This window comes from Lepus europaeus, chromosome 6 (genome assembly GCF_033115175.1).
Source record: "Lepus europaeus isolate LE1 chromosome 6, mLepTim1.pri, whole genome shotgun sequence".
In the NCBI taxonomy this organism is placed as follows: domain Eukaryota; kingdom Metazoa; phylum Chordata; class Mammalia; order Lagomorpha; family Leporidae; genus Lepus; species Lepus europaeus.
Genome location: NC_084832.1, coordinates 120,800,813 through 120,820,839, shown reverse-complemented (window position 1 = coordinate 120,820,839; position 20,027 = coordinate 120,800,813). Strand labels below are relative to the sequence as shown.

The 20,027-nt window shown below is 41.4% G+C and overlaps 1 pseudogene; it reads left to right on the top strand.

The window, feature by feature from the left end:
* Nucleotides 1–2,681: 2,681 nt before the first annotated feature.
* Nucleotides 2,682–2,803, top strand: LOC133762698 (U2 spliceosomal RNA; annotated as a pseudogene).
* Nucleotides 2,804–20,027: the final 17,224 nt, after the last annotated feature.

Sequence of the window (20,027 nt, the reverse complement as noted above, 5' to 3'; positions counted from 1 at the left end):
TTGTTTTCTCTGAGCATATTACCTACTTAGGGTATTATGAGGAATGCTAGTGTGTGTATCTCACAGTATCAACAATTATCAACACGTGGCCAAGTCGTCTCATCTGTATTTTTCCTACTGCTCCCTTGCTCTGGATTATTTTAAAGCAAATCTCAGATGTAATTTGTTGTCTGATGATCCTTTTAGATGCTTGCAAGATCCTTCATGTTGCTGTCCCATTGTCATTTTTAATATTTATATTTGTTCCTTCTCTCTTCTTTTCTTGATACTGTTGCTCAGCATTTATTAATTTTGCTGGACGTTTCAGTGAATGATTTTACTTTATGGTTCTCCTCCAGTAGTGTTCATTATTAATTTATCTTATCTTTATTATTTTCTTGCTTTAATTTTTTTCAGTTGGGTATTTTTTTTCCTAACTTCTTGTTTAATAGCACATTGATTTTCAGTTTATTGCCTTGGTTAATAAATTCTACCAACATTAGTTACTTTTAAATATGAGATAAGCAGCATTTCACAAATTCTGGTATGTTATCTTCATTCAGCTCAAGATATTTCCATATTTTCACTGTGATTTTTGACTCATATTCTGAAATATTCTATTTTCATTTTCATTCAAGTCAAAATTTCTATAATATATTCACCATGATATTTTTGACTATGTATTATTTAGAAGTACAGTTCTTTAGTTCCCAATCACAGGAAGATTTTTCATTTATCTCTTATTACTGGGTCCTAGTTTAACTAAATTGTGATAAGGAATCATGTTCTCTGTTTTAAATATTTTGAAATTGGTTGAGGTGTATTTTATGTTACCCTTCCTGTGAATAGTAAAATTTTCTAAACCTTTTATCTGGGTGGAAAAAAGAAGGTATGTTCCACAGTGGCTGGATGAAACGTTCTAAACAGTCAATTAATTAAATTAATTATGTTACTTGTATCTACATACTTACTATTTTTTCCTCTTTTAAAAAATATCAGTTACTGGGAGTAGTGGTTTAAAATTTCCCGATATAAAATGAACTCATCTATTCCTCTTTTGATCAAATTTTTGTAATTTATTTTTTTGGCAAAGCAAATGGAGAAAGAGAGACATATAGACACACAGAGCTCCTACTCAATGATTCACTCCTCCAGTGCGTGTAATGGCCCAGGCCAGGGGCCAAAGCCGGTAGCTAGGCACTCAGTCTAGAACTCCCATGTGGGTAGCAGGAACTCAGTCATTTGAGCCATCACCCACTATCTCCCATGGTCTGGCATTAGTAAGAAGCTAGATTCAGGAGCAAGGCCAGGACTTGAACCCAGGCACTCCAGTACAGGTATAGACATCTTAGCTGGCATCTTAACCGCTGGGCCACATGTCTGCCCCATTTCTGTCAAAGTTTTAAAATGTGTTTTGAGTCTACATTTTTAAGTGCCTGAAACATAACTGAAACATATTTCTCACTCATTAAATATTTTATTATAAGGAACTATCCTTTGCCTTTTAGACTACATTTTTTTCTTAAAGTCTCTTTTGTCTGATACTGAATAAATCTGTGTGATGCATCATCTAGTGCTCACAAGATATAAATCCCACATCATGGTAGTTTCAATCATTCTCAGTACCAAAATAAGCATTTAATAATTTAAAGATGTTTAATATTAATTTATATTTTCCACGAAGGCATTGGAGACAAATAGGATAGATGTCTGTGTAGGTATCAAAAATACAAATCCATGAAGAATCTGGAGCTGATGAGAAAAGTAAGAGATGCCACATTATAGTTGTGATATGGCTCTTATATTGTGTCCACGATGCCTGGAAAACTGCAGATATCTGGGATGCATTGATGATATTCTGTTTGGTAGAGCAGGCTTGGAAACGTGGTCAGGTAGTTTTGTGTTGAAAATTGTATAGAGAATGGCTCAGAGCCACCTGACAGTTACTACTGTCAGTGTGCTTAGTACATTACAATGACCAGTGCATTGTGCCATCAACCAGTGGGTGACTGCTATAGAGAGTGGATGATAGTCACAAAATGATTTTTTTGTACAGATCTCCCAAAGCTAGGATCTATAGTCAAGTTAGTTTAGTTAAGACTTAAGACCCCATTTTCATGAAAAATAATTATCTGTGTTGAAGTTAGCCTGATAAGTTACACCTTTTTTTTAAAAAACTTTTATTTAATGAATATAAATTTCCAAAGTACAGCTTATGGATTACAATGGCTTTCCTCCCCCCCATAACTTCCCTCCCACCCGCAACCCTCCCCTTTCCCACTCCCTCCCCCCTTCCATTCACATCAAGATTCATTTTCAATTCTCTTTATATACAGAAGATCAGTTTAGTATATATTAAGTAAAGATTTCAACAGTTTGCCCCCACATACAACTCAAAGTGAAAAATACTGTTGGAGTACTAGTTATAGCATTAAATCACAATGTACAGCACATTAAGGACAGAGATCCTACATGATATTTTTTAAAAAATTGATTAATTTTCTATGCAATTTCCACTTTAAAACCAAGGTTTTTTTTTTTTCATTCTCAATTATCTTTATATACAGAAGATCGATTCCGTATATACTAAGTAAGGATTTCATCAGTTTGCACCCACACAGAAACACAAAGTATAGAAATACTGTTTCAGTACTAGTTATAGCATTACTTCACACTGGACAACACATTAAGGACAGATCCCACATGCCTCTCAGCCTTTTGGCTAAGATCAAGTGTAGTATCTGTTCTTATCAGTTACAACTTTTTCTTATGGTATTTAAGTTAATTTGTCCTAGGTTGAGTGGCTGTTTTGATATCACTATTTACCATCAGTGTAAAGTGTTTGAGTATCATGTTAATGTTCTGCTAGATACCAAATATATGATAATGTGATAGGTGTTATATTAATCTGTACATGCAGTTTCACACTGATTTTCACACAGTTTTATGGAACAGTCATTTTAAGAAAACTGAGACAGAGAGAGATGAATTCAGTAGTGGATACAGAGCTGTATGTAGCAGTGAGAATGTTTGAAGTGCGCCTTGTTAGGATGATTCCAGTCTTCGACATTGTCTCCCCTAATCTTGAGAATTTATGAGCATGTTGGGAGGGAAGTTTTATGATGTGGAATTTCTTGAGAGACAAAATTGGACCCATTCACATCTATTTCTTCTTTGTCTGTTTACTACTGAGGACTGCACCATGGTTGTTACAAAGGCACCTGGCTTTGGGATAGATGAAGTTTGACTGTAAAAGTACTGGGGGGTTTGAGAATAATTCTAACTGGCTTTCTGAATGTTGTGTGTATTCTTCCAAGCCTGTAGAATACATAAATTAAGGATACTTCTTGTCTGCAATACTGATATTTTAAGATTACAAAGAAAGCCCTGCATCTCAGGAATATGAAGGGACTTCATGAAGTCCATGGGGAATGCACATTATTAAAAGAATTCGTGCATGGATTTCAAAAGATCTTTGCACCAAAATGAACTTATTTGTTAATCCCATTGCTGAAGTACCCTCTAATTGTTTTATAGAAACAAGAGAAGCATGGTTGTAAAAAAAAAAAATAAGAAGCAAATAAAACAATGTCTAGGTGCGAATTCATAGGAGTAGAAAAAGAGAAGAAAGGAAGAAGGAAAATTTAGAGAAAAAGAAATATACAGAGGGAAATAAGAAAAAGTGAATAGAGCAAGGACATTTAATTTAGCTTATGCCTAGAGAAGCCACCCTGGGGTTCCAATACTGAACTCCCTATGTAGGAAGTTGGTAACACTGGAATATTAATTTTTCTTACCTGTAAGATGAAGGGAAAACCTCAAGTAGTCCCAATTCAATTAAATGAGTTTTTATTTTGAGGATGTGTCCCCACACAATCATTACTATATGCAAATCACTCTATTTTGTGTGTTCTTTGCAACATAATTACAATTTCCAATTGTTTGCAGATTAATGGCGTCCTGTAGCACAATTAGAACAGAATTTCACACACTGCAGAGTAACTGGAGTCTTTTACCTTGCATCAGAAAAAAAAAAAAAAGAAAGAAAGAAATAGAAGAAAAAAGAAGGAAGAAACAAAGAAGATGAAAAATATCAGAAAAGCATAGAGCTAAACCTCCACTGGGGTCATCAGCCAATGAGCTTGGTCAAGAACCAAGTACGTATTTCTTCTCTTTTTTATAGCCTTATTATGCCTTTGTTAAAATGACAGAAGTCCCGTATTCCTTGAACCCTCCTTTTATTCTGAGGTATGCCTCGATGTAGTAGCAATAAAATCAATCAGCCGCCCTGTTCAAGCTGATGTTGCTGCAGGCTCACAGAGGTTGGTGTTCCAGGCGAGGCAGGGGGCCTGTGTCCAGAAGTTGTACAACAAAGGAAATGAAGGCACCAGACCGAAACCCAGGAGCCATAATTCTCAGGCTGAGCGGAGGCTGCAGGTCAAGCTGACACTGCCATGGCCCAGCCTCATTTCTAATTGGTTCCAGGGTTCAAGAAACACACTTGTTTATTTCTTCCTTTGCTCCAAGCTCGTCACCCCACTGAAAGTGGATTAAGTTAAAACTGTTGGGTTTCTCTTGGAGACCTCAGAAAACTACCCCACAGCTTTTCATCAGTGCCACAAATGGGACTGCCAATGGTGACGATTCCTCAGGGAGAAACATGTCATCAAAATTGCAAGTTCTCAGTCACACCTTTTACTGTTAAAAAAAAAAAAAAAAAAAAAAAAAAAAGAAGAAGTTTCTCTCCTTCCACCCTGGCCCAGCCTCTGCTCTTACAGGGGACTCTTGAACTGTAACAAACAAGTTCTCAAACCTCTCCCAGACCACTCTTACCCTTGTCAGGCCTGTACTGCCCACTTTCCAGCTCAAAGATCTGCTTTTCTTCCCGGTAACCTGGTGGTCCTGGCAAACGTTACCCAGGTTCACGTGCCACACATCCAGAGATTGCAGGGTTTGGTGGTTAGGGAGAAACAGCCAGAGAGTCTTGCATGTTGGTCTCTGCTGAGCAACCTACCCCTATGACCCTGCACATGAGTCACGCGGATTGCATTGACGGAAGGGAGAACTGGGGAGAGTATAGGAGCCCCTGAGATCCAGATGCTGCTTGTAGCTGTGTTTTCCCAGATCAAATAAATGAGGACAAAAAACAGTCCTGCTGGCCCCATAGAAAAATATTATGTGGCCCAGATGCTTTTGCGGCTGGTGGGTGGCTAAATTAGGTTCGTGTTTTGTCTAAAGGCATTCGGGTATATATAAAAAATTGCATAGCAAGAATCTGGTGTCCTGAATGTCTCCAATTTTGAAAACTTCTGGTCTTATAACATGTAGTTGCAAAGCATAAACATGAATTAAAATCCAATTTACCAATAAAAGATGTTGATGACATTTTTCAAAAAAGCTAAAAGCATCAAATCAAAACATTTGGAAATCTTGACCTAGACCATTACTCACAGCTACGCTATTCTGGAGTCACACGGCAATAATCATTAACTGTTGAAATGAAAATTTGAAGATCCTCAGGTTTCTCAGAAGAAAAGAAAAAAGCTCCACTTAATTTTTTTTGTCTGTCATCCTACCTTGCTGAGAAAGAAAAAGTCACTAAGCCTCAGTTTCCTGCGAAAGGGCTGCTTATGTGTACATGCTTTACCTGAGGGTGCTTTCTTTTAGAACACTTCTTGCATTTGGGTGCCCACTTCCCTCTGACTGGGAGGTTCTAGAATAGAGAGAGAGAGCCAGGCGTCCTAACCTTTTTAATTCCTCTTGCTTCCCTTTCCATTCCTTCACCGAACTCTTGAGGAATGCAGTGAGCGTTTCCATCTGGCGCCTCTTAGCTGTTCCACGTGGGAAGAACCCTTCTGAGTTAGCACATTGTGCCTCCTTTCTCTTCCATGCCATCCTCTTTGTCCTTGTGTTGGGTGATCTTGGTGGAAAAGTCTTCTACTGCCCCTTGGACACCAGGCAGGTTGTCATCCACCGTTCCTTTAATGGTCTAGAGTTCTCTGAAGGCCTTGAGCACCCCGTCCATTTGCTAGATGTTTGATGTATGCATAGAGGCAAGACAACTCAAAGGCATACGAGATAGAAGCAGAATGATGATCTGGAGGTTTGAAGGTTATGTTCTCTCTTTGGACCCTATTTTCTGCATTTCCAAATTGCATAATTTTCTTGAGATCTCTGCTTCCTCTTCAGTTAAATTCTCTATGGTGAGAATTTCAGGCCATGTAGGACTTAGGGGCAAACCCAGGCAAGATGTCTGGGTTAGTGAGGCCATTTAAACTTGTATAGACTATGTAACACAATGGTAACCAAACATTTATTAATTTTTCGTATGTGTCAAAATAATCCCACGATGGTGAAGTGTGTTAACCTGTTTCATCCTTGCTATAACACTGTAGCTAAATATGAATGATCTCCATTTTAAAGATGAGAAAGGTGAAGAGAGGGGAGGTTGCCTGCCCTTCCACAGCACATGTAGCTGGCAAATGACAGCACTCAGAAATGATCCCAGGGAGCACAGCCAGGCAGCCAGAGCTTTGAGAAAAGCTGTGCTGAAGTGTTTCTCACATGGGGTTCACACTGCTTTCTGGCCTGTCCTATGTAACTGGACAAATTTCATCACGGAACCAGCTTTTTATCCAGATTCCACATCTCTATGGGACTTAAAATCCCACCACAAGCTGTAAGCTCCTTGATCTTATTAAGAAAAGCAGGAAACACTCCATTCAGTTTCCCCTTATTTTCTGTGCATGACTGACTAGCCACTTAGCTTTGGAATCTACTCACTGTTCAAGGTCAAAGTCCCTGGCCCTGCATTTTGTCTTTGCCTGACACTTTTTTCTAGGTTTAGAACAGCTTGTCCTAGTGCATCTGCCAGGCTGCAACTCCGCCTTCTTCATGGCTTTTTGTGATCAAAGCAGGTTGATCTCCCCTTCTCTCATTTATGAAGAATTTACATAAACCATTATGCTACCACTTACGACCATATTAAGTAAGGTATGAAAGATTTTCATAAAGTTCATGGGAAATCATTTGATGAAAAAACTATATGTGATTTCCAAAACCTGTTTGTAGAAAAGTAGCTTATTTTTTATTTAATTCTATTTTTCCATGAAGTTTTGAAGTACCTTTGTACAGTCCTTGAGCTCATTTGAGTTTAAAGCCATGACAGAGAAAATGCCCAAGAAAGGATTACAACACACAATCACCAACTCCCTGTGTGCCCGATATAATAAAAGTAATGTGCATAAACTCTTCAATTAAAATGTGTTTTTCAAAAAAAGCAGGTATAAAATGATATTTTACATTCCCGTCTTCTTCATTCCTACAGTTGTGTGTGGACCTGGGACACACATCCACATGTGCATTTGCACCGATGCTAGGAAGAACCGACTGCTAATACTCCTATCTTGAGAAGCAGGAAATTGGTGCTTCCACCCTTCCTCTCAAATCAAACAAATATTGCAAACAATGAGGGATCACCGTCATCATCTTACTCTCTTGAATCTGTGAACTCTGATTTTTTTAACTACGCAGAGAATGGATCTGCACAGGCTGACTTCGTGCCTCCTTCCCCATGAAGCCTCCACTCAATTCCAGGAGACACCTGTGCTGTCCTGCAGGCCAGAAATGCCTTGATTTGTTCATTCTTCAACTTCTGTAAGCTTCTGGAATTTTCTTACTTACTTTTCTTTATATTAAAGAGTATATCAAAATACTTTAAACATTTTATTAAAATTATGGGATATTAAGAACAAGAGAAATGCTGCATCAGCCTAGAAAAACCCTTTATTATTTCTAAAATTGGCTTTTGTTTCATGAATCCAGAAAGCACTGGTTCTCCGACTTATATTATATATGAGATCCACATGAACCCTGTGTTTCAGATCTTTTAAGTGTGTCTCATAGGTAAAGGCTGGTCCCCTTTTGTGTTTCTGGAACCCCTTTCTCTTCATTCCTCGGCGGACTCACTCAGTCTCCCCAAGTCTTGGCTTAGATGTGCTGTTCTCAGGATGTTCTGTCTGCTCTTCTTCTGCCTTCGGTGCCTCTGCACAACATCCTTTCACAGCACTCTGATCAACTCACTCATCAGTCTCTCCCAAAGGCCCCTGAATCCCACTGGCTGTCACTGCTACCAGGGGTGGATTTGATTCCAGTCTTTAGCACAGTGCTATCCCACAACAAGTGCTCACATTTAAGTATAAGGGAATGAATGAAATGCATAGTCCTTTTGAGTTGTCTTTGAGGAAAAGGAGGGAAGATTTCTAGAAAGGTTATAAGTGAAGAGAGAGTATCCCAAACAGTAATTGTACTTGTACTCCATTCTTGTAAGTGGAGTGCCGTCATTCAACAAAATGCAGCCTTTCAAGGTTGCCGAGGATATAACAACTGTAGGATAGAACAAGTAATATATATCTCCTCACCCACTGCAAGATTCATGGATGGAAATCCTAATAAAGGACAAAGTAACCAATGAAAAGCATAACAAATTTGTTAAATCAAAAGTTTTACATGATATAAGAGACTTCAGAAATGAGGACCCATAGATACTCAAGAAAACTATTTCTATGTGGACAGTCATGAAAGCATATGAACTAGGAGGAACTCAGCAAGGTGTGTTTGTTCAGATCTCCCTTGGTTTCTTTAATAATATTCCATCCCTCCAGGTAGAGGGCAAGGCAGATGTCACATGAGTGTCTTCAAAAGAGAGGGACAAGAGAAGGTCATGTAGAGATCTGTTTGCTTCTGTGGCTTCCTCTGTTTCCTCCAGAATAAGAATCTAAACATGCCAAGATGCCACATGTGGGGGTAGTATTCCTATATCCCATCGCAAGCTCGCTCTCTCTCTCTCTCTCTCTCTCTCTCTCTCTCTCTCTCTATATATATATATATATATATATATATATATATATATAGTGTGTGTTTGTGTGTGTGTGAGTAGCACTGATATGTTTGCATATTGTTATCTAGCACAAAATCTTCTCTATGGCAGGTTCTTAGATTATAGTTTGCAATGGAGGTAGTTAGCATAGAGATAAAAAGGGTCAGCTGGAGAACTGGCTGGAATAAAGGAGACCCCTAGGAAAACCGAAAGGGACAATTTGTCCAGCACACACACACAAAAAGCTTAAGACAGGAGGAAGGGAATAGAGATATCTGAAGAGCGGCCATTGGTATGATGTCATCAAGAACAAAGCCTTAACTATGTAACCTTGGATTTGAGGTAATAGTTTGCAAAGTATCTTTGTGGTCACCCAAAAGATAACCAAAGGTTTTGCTGTTTTTTCATAGCAAGCATCCAAGTTATTTTCTGTCTCTTCAGTTCAAGCTGTTGTGGGGCCTGGAAGTGGGCGAGGTGTTTCTCTTTCCTCCTCCGTCGTTGCACCTGCTTATGTTTGCTAGTGTGACAGCACATGAGCTGTTCAGAGCCCAGTCTCGTACCTGGCAAGTGGCAGGGAAGATGGATGAAAAGCGGTGGATAAGTGGTTGAATTATTAATTGCCAGGTGTCTTCATATTTAAAGAAGGAATGTGATTTTCTTTCCAACAAGTGTTTCAGTTAAAGAGCCTGAGGCTCTGGAGTAGTTTGGAGCAATGATGAGAGCCTTCTTCCCAGTGTCTTTGGTAGCACACCTGACAGATTTTGACTCCTGTAGGGCCTTATTGCTGAGAAAGGGAATAGATACATGCGTGCTGGCAAACTCATCTCTCATTGTACACATGTCTACTGATCACTCTTTGCACAACATTTTAATACATCCTGAGAATATACAGAATAATAAGAAAAACTCTTGTGTGTAAGTGGATACAGGCTCTCTGTGATCACACACACAGATCAAATGTTGCTTCATATTGGCAAAGAGTAATGGATCATCTTACTGTCTTGAATCTCTGATCTCCAGAAAACGGTGTTGTTAACTGAGCAGAGGATGAGCTGAACATAAGGATTTCAGCACAGGAACACCTACTGAAGGAGCAATCTGAGTTTATGGATGATTGAGCTGTTATGGAATTTAATAAAAAACAAGTATAGAAGAGTTCTCTTGATGAGATTATTTAGCTGCTATGCAGTTGAATAAAAAGGCACATGAATATGTTTTCTTTGCATCTGAATTTTAGCTAAGATAATACTTTATCCTACTAAGTCACCAGAAAGTATTTTTCCCCTTTCTCATGGCTCTTATTAGTTTTTTGATTCATTTATTTATCTGAAAGTTAGAGTTACAAAGAGAGAAGGAGAGGCAGAGAGAGAGAGAGGTCTTCCATCCGCTGGTTCACTGCCCAAATGGCCCCAAGGGCCGGCCGATCTGAAGCCAGGAGCTAGAAGCTTCCTCCACGTCTCCCACATGGGTGCAGGGGCCCAAGGACTTGGGCCATCTTCCACTGCTCCCCCATGCCTCAGCAGAGATCTGGATGGGAAGTGGAGCAGCTGGGACTTGAACCGGCACCCACATGGGATGCCATCACTGCAGGCGGCAGCCCCTCATGGCTCTTATTAGTGATGATGGTTATTATTTTTTAAAGATTTATTTATTTATTTGAAAGGCAGAGTTACAGAGAGACAGAGGCAGAGAGAGGGAGAGAAATCTTCCATCTGCTGGCTCACTCCCCAATTGGCCACACAGGAGCTCCTTTGGGTCTCCCACATGGGTGCAGGGGCCCAAGGGCTTGGGCCATCGTCTACTACTTTCCCAGTCCATAGCAGAGCTCAACTGGCACCCATACAGGATGCTGGCACTTCAGGCAGTGGCTTTACTTGCTATACCACAGTCCTGGCCCCTGATGATGGGTCTTGATAGAAGTCACAAATTGAAGAGGCAATAGCAACCATGTTTTGGGACTGGAAACAGCTCAGTGGCACTGCACAATTAAGCCTTTTATCTATTTCACAATAAAATAGGGGAGGACTGCATTTCTTCCCTTCTTACTAATTTTGCTTTGCTCCTAAGTTGTGGTAAGGAAGATAAAGTAAATACAAACATGTTGGGGCTGGTTCTACAGTTCACCAGCTGTGTGTCTTCAGTGAGTCACTTCTGCAGGACCAGATTTTCTTTACTTGTTTTATGAGCAGTGTGGTGAAAGTGCAGATGACCACCAGGTATGCTCCAGGGTCATTAGGCTCTGCTTGGAGGGAAACACAGCAGAGTGGTCAGGTTAGGATGTCCTCTTCCAGGACTCTGAATTCCAAGGCCTGTGAGACAGGTGGCCAACAGGCGAGAACCTCAGCTGTAGGGTCACAGAGACCTGGGTTTGAATCCCATTTTAGAACTCACCATGCTGGTGTCACTGGGGAAGTGATGGACCTAGTACCTGCTGTTTGCATTTGTAACAAGAAAAATACTATTTGTACCTTATGACATTGTCGTGAGAATTTATGTGTTGTTCTATTTATCTTAATTTTATTTATTTGAAAGAAACAGAGAGAATGAGTGAATGAAATCTTTCATCTGATGGTTTACTCTCCAAATTCCCACAACAGCCAGGGCAGGGCCAGGCTGAAGTCAGGAGCTAGGAATTCCAGCCAGGTCTCCCATCTTGGTGGCAGGGATCCAAGTCCTTGAGTTGATCCATAACCTACTGTCTTCTAGGGTTTGCATTGGCCTTAGGTGGAAGCTGGAAGCTGGAACATAGCCAGGACTTAAATCCAGGTACTCCAACACATGGTGCAGGCTTCATAATTTTTTTTTAAGATTTGTGAATTTTGAAAGAGTTAGTGAGAGAAGGAGAGACAAACAGAGAGAGGTCTTTTTTCCATCTGCTGTTTCACTTCCATAGTGGACCCAGGCTGAAGCTAGGTGCAAGGAGCCTCATCCAGGTCTCCCACATGGGTGACAGGGGCCCAAGCACTTGGGCCATCGTCTGCTGCCTTTTTCAGGCCATTAGCAGGGGCCTGATTGAAGTAGAGCAGCTAGAAGTTGAACTGATGCCCAAATGACTTGTCAGCCTCATAGGTGGTGGCTTTACCACCATGACACAGTGTTGGCTCCATGAACAGTGTCTTAACCACCACACCAAACACCTGTCCCTTTGTTGGTACTGAAGGGAAAAATCAAATGAACAGACGTGCCAGTTCCCCATAAATGGTTGAGGATGCCCACCCTTGTTATCGCCGGCACATGCAAATCCAGTGAAGAAGCACTTGCAGTAGGGCCAGACATGTTTGCTGTGCTCTGGGTTGCCAGAACGCATCCACACCAGGGGAGTTCATCTTCGTGGAATCGGGAAAATCAAAGGTAGGCTTCCCTGGAGCAGAGCTGCATGAAAACTGTCTCCCACAAAGGGACCTCGGTTGGAAATATCCATTTGTGTTGCCAGTTGTAGCTGGCAAGACTCCCTTTCCACGAGGGGAACTCCCTTTGGGATGGCTCAGGGAAGGAGGCCAGGTTTCACCAAGTCTCTTTCAGGAAAACAAGAATCTCTCAGTCGGTGTTTACGAGAAGGTTGTTGGTTTCTCTGCAGCTGGAGGTGAAAAGAATGCCACTCTCCTGTCAACCCAGCAAAGCCCACGGAATGTACTGCGGGCATGGAGTGGTTTCTAGGTGTGTGTGTGTGTGTGTGCGCATGCGCGCGCGCCTGCGCTGAAAATACCAGGCAGTAGACGTATTGGAATAACAGCCTCAGAGCTAGGACTTGGCTCCTACACTTGTACAGTGTGTGTGTTGTGCATAAGGGTTGGATACTGAGCCAGAAATAATTCCCAACTGGGACACAGCAGGGTTGTTTCCTGCTGGTTCACTTGGGGGAGGTTCCCTCTCATCTGCTTTGGGGGAATTGCTGTTGGCAGATAGCTGGGGTCCCCTCTTTTTAGACCTCCGTGTTGAGAATGTGGAGCAAACATTGAGGAGGGAAAGGAAGCTCTGCTCAGAAGTGAAGAAGGGCACAGTGCCTTGTGGCTGGCTGGGTGGGGTGTACCTGCTGCAGCCTGGATACTTTGTCCTTACCCAGGACCCTCTTGTTGGGTTGGGGAGGGGGGAAGGTAGGCTATGATGGCAGACTTCCTGTAGATGGCACTGGATTGTGGCTTGTATGTGTTAATTCTGACCAGTCCTTTGTGCTTTTGTAATAGGATTATGGCTAAGCAACCCAGTCTTAGTGCAGTTGAGAAGACGCCATTGGGCCTATCCTGATATAACTGTTCATAGCTCCCATTCCTGACTCTTGGAGAAGTGGACTAGGGAAGAACTCATGGGAGGCATAGGACTTCTGTACTCCCTGGACCTGCTGCTGGGGAAAAGGGTGTGCCCCTTGTGTGCTACACTCAGCCTTTTCTCTTGTGTTGCAGCAATTGTGAGGCTAGGAGCTATCTATATTGCCCACTCCTCTACCTCAGTCTTGCTGGGTCCAACGGAACCTAACAACAAGTGAACCTCCTTGTTGTATCCTTAGAAACCCTATGTTTGGAAGTAGTGAGAATATCATCTGGGGGAAAGAGGCCACGGAAATATGTCTGCAAAGCAAAAGCAGCAGCCATGAGAATAATGATAGCGTCCCGCCCCCTGCCCTTCTCTGTGCGCGGCAGCTCTGCCTTGGCAGGGGTCCTCGGGCTGGCAGCCTTCACCCACTTCATCTCCTGCTTCTCCTGTTGGCTGAGCTCCCACTCGACTCCTGGCTCCTCTTGATTTCTGGCTGGCTATGCTAATCCCACATAATATTTTACGCAAATTTATATGAACCCCTTTACAAAGCTTAGCAAGGAGGCACTGTTTCTTTTCCTTGATAGAATTAATCACGTAGAACTTGTCTCTAAGAAGCCAGTCCAACTGTGGGTCCTTCATTTTGCTCTTAAGAAGCATTCTCAGAAGAAAAAAAAATATTTCCCCTCCCTCTGCCTGGCCCTGGAACCCCCAAATTTTGTCCCCCTTAGAAATTCCCACCAGTCTTCTTTAGAACAGCGCTCCCACAAGTTGCCTGGGAATTTCTCCCAGAAAACTTGGATATGCCCTGCCCCTTGGGGCTCAAGTTCCCACACACCCCTGGGTGGTTCAGATTGTTGTCTGTATCAACAGCAAGATAAACTTATTGTGGCTGCCCAGGCTTCTCCAAAGGCTTGTGGGAGTCGTTTGTGAACTACTTCTTTGATTTTGCTTACACAGAATTCTGTTTCCACTCACGTTAGATGACAGTTCCCAGAATAGTTGCATTAAAGAGGAAGCTGTGCTCTCTGGTTCCAGCAGAAATCAATGAAGGCACCAGGCTCTGGACTTTCAATTAGCATCATCAAAGCTCAGCCAAACAACACCTCCATCTCCCCTTGTTGCCTTATTAATAAGGAAGGCATTTCCTGCTGCATTTTTTTACCACTGAACAGAAGATCCAAGGCCTAGGGTATGTATTTCTGCACATACATACGACCTTCACATAGACTGTGCTGCACAAACAGAATAGAATTTCTCTGCTCTTATTTTCTTTAAGCAAAGACAAATAGCAGATTGCAGCATCTAGCACCTCAAACTTTTCAACAAGTCGTGATGAATGGAAAAAAGTGCCTGTGGATTGAGTCGCTGTTCACAAGCAGTGTGGGTGGCAGTGGCCTTCTTTTTCCTAACTGGTGTGAGTGAAGGGCTACTTGACTGTGCTTATGGCTTTGGTGTTGGGAATATGCTTTCTTTCATCCAAATCTCTCACTCTCCATTTCTGTAGCAAGGAGTCATGATAAATTGTGCCTACACCCAGGCAAGCCTTCTCAAGGAGCCATAGACACCAGTGGGTGGGACACTTCTGAGTGTTTATCACTGCCATTGATCCAAATTTCAATGCCTTCCTTTGAGACAAAACATGTAGGGATGGGTATTTAGCCTAGCAGTTGAGATGCCTGCATCCCACATTGGAGGACCTGGCTTCTTTTCCCAGCTTAAATTCTCAGCTCCAGTTTTCAGATAGTGTGTATGCTGGGAGGCAGTAGTGATGGCTCAAGTAATTGGGTCGCTGCCTTCATCCAGGGGTACTGGACTTCAGCCACTGACTTCATCTAGGGGTACTGTGGGAATTTGCGGGGGACCCAGTGGGCAGAAGATCCGCCTGTCTCTTTCTCTCACACTGTCTCTCTGCCTCTCAAGTAAAGAAATTCATTTATTGAAATTAAAAAAAAAAATCTCCAAAGCTCAGACATATGTTCAAGTCCCACAACATTTCAGCAGCAGAGATACCACTAAGTCTAGTTCTTTAGATTCCTGATCTCCTGTTTATTTCTTAACCTTATTTAGTGCCATTTGATGTCAAAATGCTTCAGAGACAGCATTTTTGATTCTGGAGTTATATACTAGAGTCCTTGCTCAGAAATACTCCATATTATATTGCTCTCAGCATACTCACAGTAAATCAAAAGTGACTAAACGTTTGCCTAGTCTAGCAGCCATCTGCCAATTGCATGCTGTAGTCTATGCATAAGAAGCTCAGTAACAACTCTGCACCTTAGATAAGGTTAACACACAGGTGTGTGCATGCACACACACACAGACATGCAGGAGTCCAAACTTAGGATTCAGTGACTCACAAAGCAAGGGTCCATATATCCAGGCAAAGTACAGGGGGGTTCTACATAAAATGTACTCAGCCAGATCATGTCCTTGTTCTTATAAGTGAAGTTTTAAATTTGAAAGAATTTACTTCAAAGAAAGTTAGAAAATACAGTATACATTCCCATATATATATATATATATATACATATATATATATATATAAATGTTTCCTATACACTCGGGATTAATCTGTCCTCTCACAGGTAATGACCCAACATTGATACTTTACTATTACCTAAAGCCCATTACTAGTTCAGATTTCTTTAGTTTTTAGCTACTGTTTTTGCTATTGCAGATTCCCATCCTGGATACAACATTGCATGTACTGCTCATTTTTCCTTCATGTATGCTCTACTGTGATTTGCTAAGACTTTGTTTTTTTTGTTTGTTTGTTTTGTTTTGTTTTGTTTTTTTTTTTTGAGTAGCTATTTTGAGAGAGGGATATGTAGAGACAAAAAAGACAGAGCTTCCCATTTGCTGATTCAACTGCCCATGTCAATCGGGACCAATGTGAGAACAATATGCAGGTCTCCCATTTGGGTAGATCCAACTATAGGAATTTGGAATGGACCCAGGACATGAGCCCAAGCATTCTAGTATGGAATATGAGGATCCCAAGAGGCACCTTAGTTGCCATGTCCAACACTCACGTCTCCTTGTTGGGATTACCTTGGCTATCAAGCGTTTTGTCCGGTGTGCTTCATTCCAAGGTGTCTGCTGGTTTTTTCCTGATTGCACTGTTGTTACAAGCTTTGGAAGGGAAGACTGTAAAGTGCAAGTGCCATTCTCATCATACGCTAATGAGGAAACATTTTCTCAACATGTATCATCAGTGCTGATGTTCACCTTGGTCATCTGCTGCAGGTAGTGTCGTCCAGTTTCTCCTGCTGTAAAGTTACTTTCTTCACTGATTTTTAAGAACACTCTGTAAGAAAGTCACTGGGTATAACCCATGCTTGAGAGATGCTGCACCTCCTTGCAGGGCAATATCTGTATACTATTTGGAATATTTCTTTGCTTTTTAAATTATGATATTTAATCAGTCATTAGCAATAGTGGAGCAGCACTGAAGATGGAGGAAGGGTTGGGCATTTTGTGCAGCAATGTCACCAGGGAAGCCCACGTCCCGCATGGGAGTGAGTGGGTTTGCGTCTTGGCTTTGCTCCTGATTCCAGCTTCCTGCCAGTGAACACTGCGGAGGCTGCAGGTGATGGCTAAAGTAGCTGGGATCCAGCCGTCCTTGTGAAAGATCTGGGTTCCTGGCTTTGGCCTGGTCCAGCCCTGGCTGTTGTGGGTATTTGGGAAGTAAAATAGCAGTTCTCTCTCTCTCTCTCTCTCTCTCTCTCTCTCTCTCTCTCTCTCTCAAGCCCTCTCTCTTTCTTTGCCTAAAGAATAAAAAAAAGAACATGGGAATAAAGGTAAGATATCAGGAAATACCTCTTGTCTCCTGATTTCAGTGAGGACTGTATTGACCAATTTGCTTATTGCACAACCACCTGTGCTCAGCAAACTTTCAGCAATAATTATTCACTCAACACATTTTTTTGGTGCATATTCTTCGCTCAGTTCTGAGTTCCATCATTTGATCTTCCAAATCACAGTCTGTGGAAGGTAAGAAAAGTGCCACCACTCTGCCTCAGTTTTCAGATGACAATGCCACAGCAAAAAGTTGATCCTGTGTGTTCTTGATAAAGCTGCAAAGAGTACCCTGGTTTCTGGACAGCAAGGGCAGTGCCTGACCACACTCAACAGTGTGGTCACCCTCATACCACCAAGAAGAACAGGGCAAACTGCTTTCATTAAATGTTTCCAAGAGGGCCCCTTATTTACCACGCCATCCCTGCCACGGAGACATCAAGGATTTAGCTTGAAGTTTTATTTGGCTCATCCTGGGGTTGCAGCTGCTCCAGACATAAACTCCCCCCTTCGCTGCCATTCCTACCCTCTGCCACATATTATCCTGGATCTGTTGAAGGTCTGCAACTGAAAAGAAGTAGTATATGGAGTGGTCTTGACTGTCTATTATTTTAAGGTCTATCAATGTGTTTATGTGGAATTGTTGCTGCACAGCCTCAGTGTGCACTGGAGAGCTCTATTCTGGCACTTTCCAAACCAGCCCAGAGTTCTTATAGCAAATAATAAAGTATCAGATATGCACATAGTATTGTATTAGGCATCATAGAAAATGCCTTCAGATATAAGAGAATAGAATACGATACTTGGCACTGGAAGCTAAAAGTTAGAAAGAGAAAGAGAGCTGGGCAGGGGCAGGGGCTGGAGAGGGATTCTTAGGTGAACTGAAGAGTTCGGGCTAGAATGACCTGGGAAGATGAAGCAAACTGGGCAAAGGGGGTTTCCTGAAGATTAGACTTAACCCCATCACCTGTATTTGTGATGTTCACTGTCACACTTTTTCCTTTCTTTTCCCCAAAGTATGTAAAGAGTTTGCCTTCACTGTAAACTACAATATTTGACACCAGAAATGTTGATGGTCTCGTGTCCTTTTAGGAGTGGATTAAGATTACACTCAAGATATGTGTTCCTCTGTGTTTTAGGAGTAGAAACTATACAAGTTCAAAGAGACTCACTGTCTATTTATTAGTAACACAACGCATGTTCAGATTTTGCAAACAGCATCTTACTTTTTTCTTTAGCTCTCCCAATCTTCATGTTGTTTTGGCTGCTTTTGACCAGATAGCATCCCCAGAGCTAGTTTACTCAGCATGCAAATATCCACTGTACAAACATATCCATTATTCTGTAATCATTTTTCCTTCCCTCTGGGTATAGAGTTTGTTGACCTCAAGGTAACTAATTTCAGAAAGTTTAAGGCAGAAAGGGAAATATCCATCTAGATTTTGGATCTTTATCCCGTTTGCTGGGTAGATGGAAAAGGGAAGTGGTGTAATCAAACTTCAGAGTCAGGAAACACCAGATCAGATGAACCCCCTGCCACATTGTGTTTGGGTGGCAGGAGTAGGATCACTTAAAAGATTTGGCAGTCTAACTGGAAATCTGAATGTCACTATAGCATGTGTCTGGGAAGAGAGAAAATAGGTTTTAGCAAAGGAAAAAAGACAATGAAACAAAACAATAACTATCTTCTCTCTTTTGGCTCCTAAATCAGTTTTTCCCTTTTGTTACCTTGCAGTCTGTCTTCTACTCAATGCATGCTAATACCAAAGTCATGTTTTTAACAGTAACTAGTAGACTTTTTTCTTTTCCTTTGTTTTAGAGTAAGAATGTGTTAGAAAAGCCTTCAGGTTTCTAAAGAAATACTGATGTCTTCTTTGTGATTACTGACAAAGAGAAGAGTTAGGTTTCAGCTCAGGAATTTCTGTCTTACCTGCCAAACAATGTAGATACCCAGAGCTCTTCTCAAGGAAGTTCAAGTATTCACTATTTTATCCATTTTATGAAAAAATTGTGTAAGTATCACCTCTTTTTTATCATCTGGAATATATAGTCTTTCTAAAACCTGTCTCTAAGAAAAATTTAAAGAGGATTAAAATGTAAATTGCAAACACAGAAAAGTATGCACATGATTTTTCCCATATTAGAAAGGTCATTATAATATAAATCTTTTCAAGTTACATGAATCCAACTCCTGATGAAATGTTACAATACTTAAAATTTTCTCTCATCTTCCCTGCTCTCCTCATCTGTGTACATAGGCTAGGGACAAGGAATCAGAATCAATAAATGTAAAATACTAAAGATTAAAAGATTAGAAAGGCATTTCAAAAGATGTCATTATTTATTGTAGTCCCCAGAATGTTACAAGGTTGGACCTCTTCTAGGTTTATGGCTGAGGGAAATGCATTGCATGATCCAGGAAGAGGATCAGAAATTATAAGAATTTATAGCAAATGCAAAATACTTTTGCATAATTATTAAGAGCTGAGGGAATAATACGATCAATCTGTCTGTCATCTGTCCTTTAGACCATTGTTCTGTCCAAGTACATATAATAGTTTATACTTGGCAACAACATACACCCTTCTTTTTCTTTTTTTAAGATTTATTTACATTTATTTGAAAGGCAAACTTACACAGAGGCAGAGGTACAGACAGAGAGAAAGGTCCACCATCCGATGGTTCACTCCCCAGATGGCCGCAATGGCCGGAGCTGCACCAATCTGAAGCCAGGAGCCAGGAGCTTCTTCCCAGTCTCCCGGGTAGGTGCAGGGGCCCAAGTTCTACTGCTTTCCCAGGCCATAGCAGAAAACTGGATCGGAAGTGGAGCAGCCAGGATTTGAACCAGCGCCCATATGGGATGCCAGCACTGTAGGTGGCAGCTTTACTGGCTATGTCACAGCGCCAGCCCCCCCCCCCCCAGTTTTGCCTTCCTAATCAAGCTCCACAATGACAAGCCAACCTCATTTTTGCTTTGGGTTGGTGCATACATTCTGTTTTATAGAATGATCTTCTGCTGTCTTCATGTAAGTCATGTCTTTTTCTTCTGCCTGTGCTGTCTTACTAATATTTAAATATTCAACCCAAGTACTTCTTTCAGCCTCCTTTATTTCCTAGA